General features: G+C 42.0%; 1 long non-coding RNA gene across 1 annotated transcript; it reads right to left on the reverse strand.

Moving 5' to 3' along the window:
* Window positions 1-1,676: 1,676 nt before the first annotated feature.
* LOC123157511 (uncharacterized) lies at window positions 1,677-6,479 on the reverse strand. Its single transcript, XR_006479018.1, has 4 exons — window positions 6,222-6,479; window positions 5,731-6,128; window positions 5,372-5,517; window positions 1,677-4,866 (listed from the first exon to the last, which is right to left on the reverse strand). It is a non-coding gene; the product is annotated as an uncharacterized lncRNA (long non-coding RNA).
* Between the last annotated feature and the right edge of the window lie 2,212 nt (window positions 6,480-8,691).

Below are 8,691 nucleotides of genomic sequence, written 5' to 3' on the forward strand. Positions count from 1 at the left end.
ACTGCATAATAAAGGTCCATATACAAGGGGCAATATAAAGTGACGTTCTTTTGCATTAAGATTTTGTGTATCCAACCCTGAAAGCGCAAGACAACCTCTGCTTCCCTCTGCGAAGGGCCTATCTTTTACTTTATGTCTTTTACTTTATGCAAGAGTCAAGGTGATCTTCACCTTTCCCTTTTTCATTTTATCCTTTGGCAAGCACTTTGTGTTGGGGTGATCCTGATATATATATCCAATTGGATGTACGATAGCATGAACTATTATTATTGACATCACCCAAAGGTGAATGCGTTTGGAGGCAACATTATAAGCCCCTATCTTTCTCTGTGTCTGATTAAAACTCCATAACCACAAGTATTGCATGAGTGTTAGAAATTGTAGAAGACTATATGATAGTTGAGTATGTGAAGTTTGCTAAATCAAAGCTTTGACATAGACCCTTCCTGAAAATAGGATGAATTGCAATTGTCTGATGACTAAGAATGAAGTTTGCTAGTTTTCAAGAAAGTTTATGGTCTATGCTTTAACATGTGAATAGCTTGTTACTTGATTATGAAAAGTTTTATGAGATGAACTACTGTTATGACATATAATGATGCTAGTAAAGGTGATTGAATTTATCATTGATCAAACTTGTGCACCTCTAGCATTCACACTTCATAAATTCTTTCTTTATCATTTACCTACTCGAGGACGAGCATGAATTAAGCTTGGGGATGCTGATACGTCTCCAACGTATCTATAATTTATGAAGCACTAGTGGACTCGTTGCGCCAAATGGCGCAGAGACCTACTGATTCCATGTTAGCGATGAAAAGAAATCCATGGTTTAGTTGATTTTGTTATGGGCAATCACATATAACAACAAATTTTATCTCTTTTAGTTAGGGAAAGCGGGGACATGTTGTCTACAATAGATGTATATACACATTTAAATTTAGTAGCATAGAACAAAGCTAATCCCATTTAGTATGGAACTAAGGTATTTTGGTGTCTATAATGAGATGCATATAGACATTCTAATTTGGTAGCACACAGTCCCATTCAAAGTTATGCCGCTGGAAATACGTGTATCTTTTTTAATCCATGTGTGCATGTAGACAAAACATGTATTAGTTGTTTTACTTGTGAGCATGCACATACGGTAACAAATTTAACCCCCTTTGATAAAATAAAAGTATAGGTTTGTTGTCTACAATACGATGTACATGCACATTTTACTTTGGTAGCGGAGAGTCTTATTCAAATCCACATCGCATTGAAAATATATGTATTTTCAATAATCTTTTATTTGAGCAAGCACTCGCGGTAAAAATTTAGACCCTTTCATATAAAAATTAGTGCGTATATTTTTGCCTAAGAACATATGCATACTTAACACCATGTATGAAATCAGTTAATGAGGCCTTACACTATTTTAAAAAGAGTAGTGTTTCTATCAATTTGTATTCGTATGTTTGAAAAAAAATATTTATGTGCCACTTAACCGCATGTATATTTCAAAGCAGACGTATGGCAGCCAGTTCGGCTCATGAATGGAGCAACTTATTTATCCCTTCTTCCTCGACACTTATTTATCCCTTCTTCCACAGCAGCTTCATTCAGTCGGAGAGAAAACTCCTTAGTAGTACTCCCATCATCTCAATAATTGGGATGGATATCATCCACTACAATGAAGAACAACATTTATGTATATCTTGAACAATAATAATGTCATTTACAGTACATTTGGTCAAGCAACCAATTAGCAAAAGAATAATAACATTTCTCTATGTATCGAATTCCACATATGGGATTATTAATATCTTAACTTGTATGGATGGCTTCACTCGTAATAATACATATGCCTTCTGTTTATTTTCTTGACAAAATGTCCGTCAGACGAATCAATCAAATAGGAGGAAGTGGGGAATATTTCAAACCGAGACCAAGAATTGATCCTAACTACATGAAGCGCAGTAGCTTTAAAGTCTCTGAATTATTTTGCTGCTACTCCACCAGGAAAGTGCAGGGCTTCAAGGACCAAAAGACACCACTCGAGCTCTCTTCGGACTCATAAGCCATGTTGTTGTTTATATCCCCAAAAGGTTGCCTCTTAGCATCTCTGTTATTCTCATTAGCATCTCTATTTACCATAATGGTGTTGTTTGGAAAATTCACAATACAATGCATAACGGAATTAGTGCCACATGTTGATGCCACTAATTAAAAAAACACCCTTAAGAGAAACAATCAACTGAACCTTCAACGCAAGTAGGCCTAGAGCTAGAAAACAGTACATCATATTACTAAGCAAAAGCAAGTAGAAATATCAAATTGAGAGGCAGAACTATTTGAAAACCAAAATTTAGGCCAAGTAAAACATAAACATCAGGGATTTTCTTGACGTCACGCGGGAGACGGCAGTAGGAAACATATAATATCCCTCTAGGTAAACCCTAAACACTTTAAGTAGAGCAAACAAAAGATAAGTCTGAACATTGCTTTATTTAGTCACAGCACAACACAAGCTTACTTAATATTCTGGGCATAAGCATGCCTACCAGCAACATATGAGGATTAGACAAATGTGAGATACCGCAACCAATTTTAAACTTTGCACAACTTCATGAATATACTTAATCTCCTGGCAGCACTATACCCGTTACGCAAAGGCCTACTAATTCCGTGCATGCTTTGAAAAGAAAACCATGCATTAATTGTTTTAGTCATGGGCAAGTACAATAGGTGACAAATGGAATAGCCTTTTAATCAAAAAATGTTTTTTGTTGAATTTATACCTCTCTATATCTATTTATTTTTTCCTTTTGCGAATAGGATCTGCGAAAATGTACAGAAAACAAAATTTACTTACTCCATCTTCCAGAAGACGGACATAGCAGAATTGTCTCAACAATGAACTGACATCTAAACACCAGAAACTGAAGAACACTACAGCAGCACAAATCTTCTTCATAGTAAGAAAAGCAATCTTAAATTAGACAAGGATACGGATATGCAAATTTGAGGTAGAAAAATGTTCATTTTCCCAGGTACTAACTCGCAACTGGTCAGCAAATAGGTTCAAATATGCAAGTAAGTGGTGACCACCTTAATTAGAAGGGTCTCCTCAGCCTGAGGCCATACAAGTAAGGTGGGGATCTCATGCTCCATGGGCCAGTCTGGTATCCTTCATTTTCATGTACTACTCTGGGCCATGGGTCTCTTCCCTGTTCAGTTTCTACACAACATCACTGCAATTTGTAAGGCGATTTATAATTTCTCCACAACATACATTTTGTCCAGTCAAGAAGGTCTACAAAAGAATCACGATAGCTGAGTGTTCCAGCTCGAAAAAGATATAAAGAAGTCATGGTATTCTTGCTTCAAAAACTATGGCTAGATCAATTCTAAATTTCAAATTTTAGTTTGTAGAAAAACTTAAGTGGCAAGTTATTAGACATTCTGCACCAGAACAGAATCTAGACTAAATAATAACTTGCATAAGCACTGCACCTATGAACACTCGCTCTCTGGGACAAATGCAGACCAACTAAACTGAATATTCTACATCAGAACTGAATCTTGACTAATTAATAACTGCCATAAGCACTGGACTTGTAAACACTCGCTCTCTGGGAGAAATTGACAAGGAGGATGCATGACCACTTGCAACTGATGTGTGGCACTTAATTTGCATATATAAATTATTTCATCAAGGACGTAAGGGGTGAAGATGGAGAAAGCAAGGAACATAATACAGCCGCCTCAGAGAGCCCATTCTCGCAGCCGTCCTGTACAGGAGCAGTATTTAAAAGCACAATAAACAGAAGTAGAAGAATTTATTCTTCTGAATTAATACGGCCTGGGACTGCTCTCGAGAACGATGCCACATCTACAATAACACAATTTTCAGAAATGCTTTCTATTATCATAGTGCATCATCAAAAATACGGGCTTTGTATCGATTTTACAATGGCAAAAAATCCCTAGCATACATTTACCAAGATGTTAGATACTAATTCCCCTCCAAGCTGTATGAATCATTAGTATAAAATAAATACTATGTCAATAACTACATATTCCATTATACAACACCAAGTGTATCCATGTTTTCAGAAAAACATATTACCCATTCTTTTGGTTGAAATGAATCTAAGAAAGCAACTGGTGTGTTCATTCTGAAACACCTAAAGATCTACTCGACTACATTTGTATAGTAGCATTAAGAAATTGGAAAGGGTTCCATCAGTTACAGATTCACCCATGAAGGGCACAAAAACATCCTGGAGAAGTAAATTTAATACCATGCAAAGTATGTTACAGTTTTTGATATTTTTCTACCAGTGCATGATCAGCAAATCGACCGTCCTTCAGTTTTAATAAGTCAATCTAATTTAATGGCAACACAACACCTTACAATCACCCAAAATTCCATGAATATGGACATCTCACCACTATTGTGAAGCCGTAGATGGTAATGGCCATGGTGCAATGTGAGCCGAGCAGGGTTTGGCAGAGCTAACCTTCGCATGTTGGCAGCAGACACGCTTGTCATTGCTCACACGTGCGCCACTCCCGCGCCCATCATCTTGGCCGCCACTCCCGCCACCAGCAAAATGCACATAGCACACTGAAACAAACAGAAAAATATGAGAGAGAAGAAATGAACAAACTTTGACAGTGAGAAAGAATCAAAGTGCTACAGCCAAATAAACTCCTCACTATCACCAGCAAGATTTAGTCTGAATTATGCACATCATTCCTTCAAGGCATCATATACTCCGAGTTAACCAACAACAATCATGAAGCACACGTGTCTGCCCATGTCGTAGGCCATCGACTCCAGTCCCCAATGTACTCCTTCAACAATGCAATGTCTTCCTGTAGCAATGCAAAATTCAGTAACAAAGACAACAAGCCTAGTGAGAGAGTCAATAGCAGAAGAAACACTGTCAACCAATTCCCTAGAAACAGAGAGCGCGCATAGGAACTTACCACTGATGTAACAATGCAATGCCATTTCGTATTTGTAGCTGGTTGGTTTTAGAGGGATTCTAGTAAAAAATCTAAATTATTTAAGGTTGCCTCTTTCCAGAAATGAAATAAAAATGTAAATTTAGTAAGCATGTGGATAAGAATAAAATGAAACTTCCTATCTGCATATAAACTTCAAGCTCCATACTTTAAAATTAACAGGTCACAACAAATCACTTGAAAGTAGCATTTCATAGAATTAGCTCTTTGCTCAGGTTATTTTGCCCACCCCTCTCAGTTTGCACTTCCTTATTGATTATTGTTGAATCCATTCTATAACAAAAAATCAGTCACTCAAGGTAAAAGTGAACTTTGATCCAAAACTATAAGAACAAGGAAAATGCCTTTTTACCTGTGTTTCTTATGATGGTTTCCCTTTACATATGTGATGTTGTAGTCAGCTAGCCGCAGATGAAGCATCAAGAACACAAGTCATGATCAAATATTGCTTCCAGATGAAATTTCCTCAAACAAGTTATGTGCACGTGTTGTACTTTCCTGTTGGAAATATGAACAACAACAAACATGTCATCATTGTAATGAAATTGAAGGACGTCTATGAATTGGACATTCAAACTTCATATGGGCATTACTAACTAATCTTCCTCCATATATCTGCAAGTATTCGTGCAGAAAAAAAAACATCTCCAAGTTACGCTTATCTGATTCAAGCTCCATACAAATCCTAAAGAAAATCAAATCAGGAGGTACCTGGCGCTTGAATTGATCTGGACATGGCGGCACCATTTGTGGAGAGAAGCACTTGGGGAGGTCAATGGCGAGCAACGTCGTGGTGGTGGTGACGACGCAGGACAGAGGCGCGGGGAGAGGAGAGGCCAGCACCGCTGCATTCCCTTCTTGGGAGCCGGGTGCCGCGCGCTCCCGGCCACCCCATCGGGCCCCGTGTGGTCCTCCACTCTGCTCTGGCAGCGGCGGGATCAGGCCCTGTGCGGCTGTGCTCATCCGGCGACCCCATCTCCTGGCTTTGCACCCCCTCTTCCACTTCTCTCCTCTATGCCCAGGCTCCTCCCACCGCTGCTGCTGTCTCTCTATCAGCGAGTACGTGGAAGAGGAAGGCGAGGTTGAGGCGCCCTGTCCAGATCTTGGCCCTGAAGATTAAACACGAACAAAAAAAGTCAATCAACGGAAAGGAAATGGGAGGAGCAGATCCACGGAAGGAGGTCGGGCGGCTCGCGGGGCACCATCTAGGGTCGTCTCCGCCACCGCCTCTACGTAGGCTCCCCGCCGGTCGACGACCAGGGCATCACGCCACCCTGTTTTTCCTTGGCTAGATCATGAGACGAGGAGGGACTTGGGGCGGACCAGGAAGGGGGAGGAGGACAGGTGCAGGAGGGCGCGGTTAGGGTTCGTGGGGGTGGCGGCTGAGACGAGGGAGGACCGGAGGAGGGAGAGGTGCAGGCGGGCGGCTGTGGCCTGTGGGGATTGGGGGGCCAATAGGCTTTCCAGGAGGCTCAACCAATTAGACCCTCACACCGATGAACCCAGCCAATACATGGCGACCCCACCAATGAAGCGGCCCACCGGTCATGCATATGGGGAAGAAATAACATGGTGAAACATGCAGTGAATATCCAACGGTGGAGGAGAGGCGTGGTGGGAATTTTACCTCGATCCGACGGCCAGCGAAGGAACCGATCGAGGGAGCCTTCTCCATGCGAGTTGGCTAGCCTCATTATTGTTTTAAATTCATGCTATTATATTATCTGTTTTGAATGATTATGGGCTTTATTATACACTTTTATATTACTTTTGGGACTAACCTACTAACCGGAAGCCCAGCCCATATTGTTGTTTTATTGCCTGTTTCAGTATTTCGAAGAAAAGGAATATCAAACGGAGTCCAAACGGAATGAAACCTTCGGCAGCGTGATTTTTGGGAAGAATATGATCCTGGAGACTTGGAGTTCACGTCAGAAGATCCTCGAGGAGGCCACGAGGGTGGGGGCGCGTCCACCCCCCCTTGTGCGCGCCCCCTGTCTCGTGGGCCCCTCGAGCACCCCCCCCCCAACTGACTTCTTTTGCCTATATAGTCCCACTTACCCTAAAAACATCCACGGGGAAGATAGATCGGGAGTTCCGCTGCCGCAAGCCTCTGTAGCCACCAAAAACCTCTCGGGAGCCCATTCCGGCACCCTGCCGGAGGGGGGATCCCATCACCGGTGGCCATCTTCATCATCCCGGTGCTCCCCATGACAAGGAGGGAGTAGTTCACCCTCGAGGCTGAGGGTATGTACCAGTAGCTATGTGTTTCATCTCTCTCTCTCGTGTTCCCTCTGTGGCACGATCTTGATGTATCGTGAGCTTTGCTATTATAGTTGGATCTTATGATGTTTCTCCCCCTCTACTCTCTTGTGAGTTTTCCCTTTGAAGTTATCTTATAGGATTGAGTCTTTAATGATTTGAGAACACTTGATGTATGTCTTGCCGTGCTTATCTGTGGTGACAATGGGATATCATGTGCCACTTGATGTATGTTTTGGTGACCAACTTGCGGGTTCCGCCCATGAACCTATGCATAGGGGTTGGCACACGTTTTCGTCTTGACTCTCTGGTAGAAACTTTGGGGCACTCTTTGAAGTACTTTGTGTTGGTTGAATAGATGAACCTGAGATTGTGTGATGCTTATCGTATAATCATGCCCACGGATACTTTAGGTGACAATGGAGTATCTAGGTGACATTAGGGTTTTGGTTGATTTGTGTCTTAAGGTGTTATTCTAGTATGAACTCTTTAATAGATTGATCCGAAAGAATAACTTTGAGGTGGTTTCGTACCCTACCATATTCTCTTCGTTTGTTCTCCGCTATTAGTGGCTTTGGAGTGACTCTTTGTTGCATGTTGAGGGATTGTTATATGATCTATCTATGTTATTATTGATGAGAGAACTTGCACTAGTGAAAGTATGAACCTTAGGCCTTGATTCCTATCATTGCAATACCATTTAGGCTCACTTTTATCATTAGTTACCTTGCTGTTTTTGTAATTTCAGATTACAAATACCTTTATCTACCATCCATACCGCACTTGTATCACCATCTCTTCGCCGAACTAGTGCACCTATACAATTTACCATTGTATTGGGTGTGTTGGGGACACAAGAGACTCTTTGGTATTTGGTTACAGGGTTGTTTGAGAGAGACCATCTTCATCCTATGCCTCCCACGGATTGATAAACCTTAGGTCATCCACTTGAGGGAAATTTGCTACTGTCCTACAAACCTGTGCACTTGCAGGCCCAACAACGTCTACAAGAAGAAGGTTGTGTAGTAGACATCAAATTTGCATTGTTGAGATCTCGTCAGTCGACAGCTCTCTGTTCACCAGAAAGTTGAGGATGGGCTGGGCCCATGATGGGGCTGCGACTTCTTCTATTGCCAACACGGCTACTACGACTAGGGCGATTGGGTTGGGAGGTGGTGGGTCGGAGTCGGCCACAGCCTGTTGTGTCGTTGAAGTCCCCGGGCCGACTGCTGCATTCACCGGGCCGGGTTCTGAAGTCCCCGGGCTAGGTACGACCGTAGCAGTCCCCGAGCCGCCTGCCGAAGTCCCCGAGCCGCCTGCCACAGTCCCCAAGTCGGATCCGACTTCATCGGGGTCAAGCGGCACAAAGATATAATCTGATTCTAGAGACGGCTTGACAGACGGCTTGAG

Source organism: Triticum aestivum, chromosome 7B (genome assembly GCF_018294505.1).
Source record: "Triticum aestivum cultivar Chinese Spring chromosome 7B, IWGSC CS RefSeq v2.1, whole genome shotgun sequence".
NCBI classification, from domain to species: Eukaryota; Viridiplantae; Streptophyta; class Magnoliopsida; order Poales; family Poaceae; genus Triticum; species Triticum aestivum.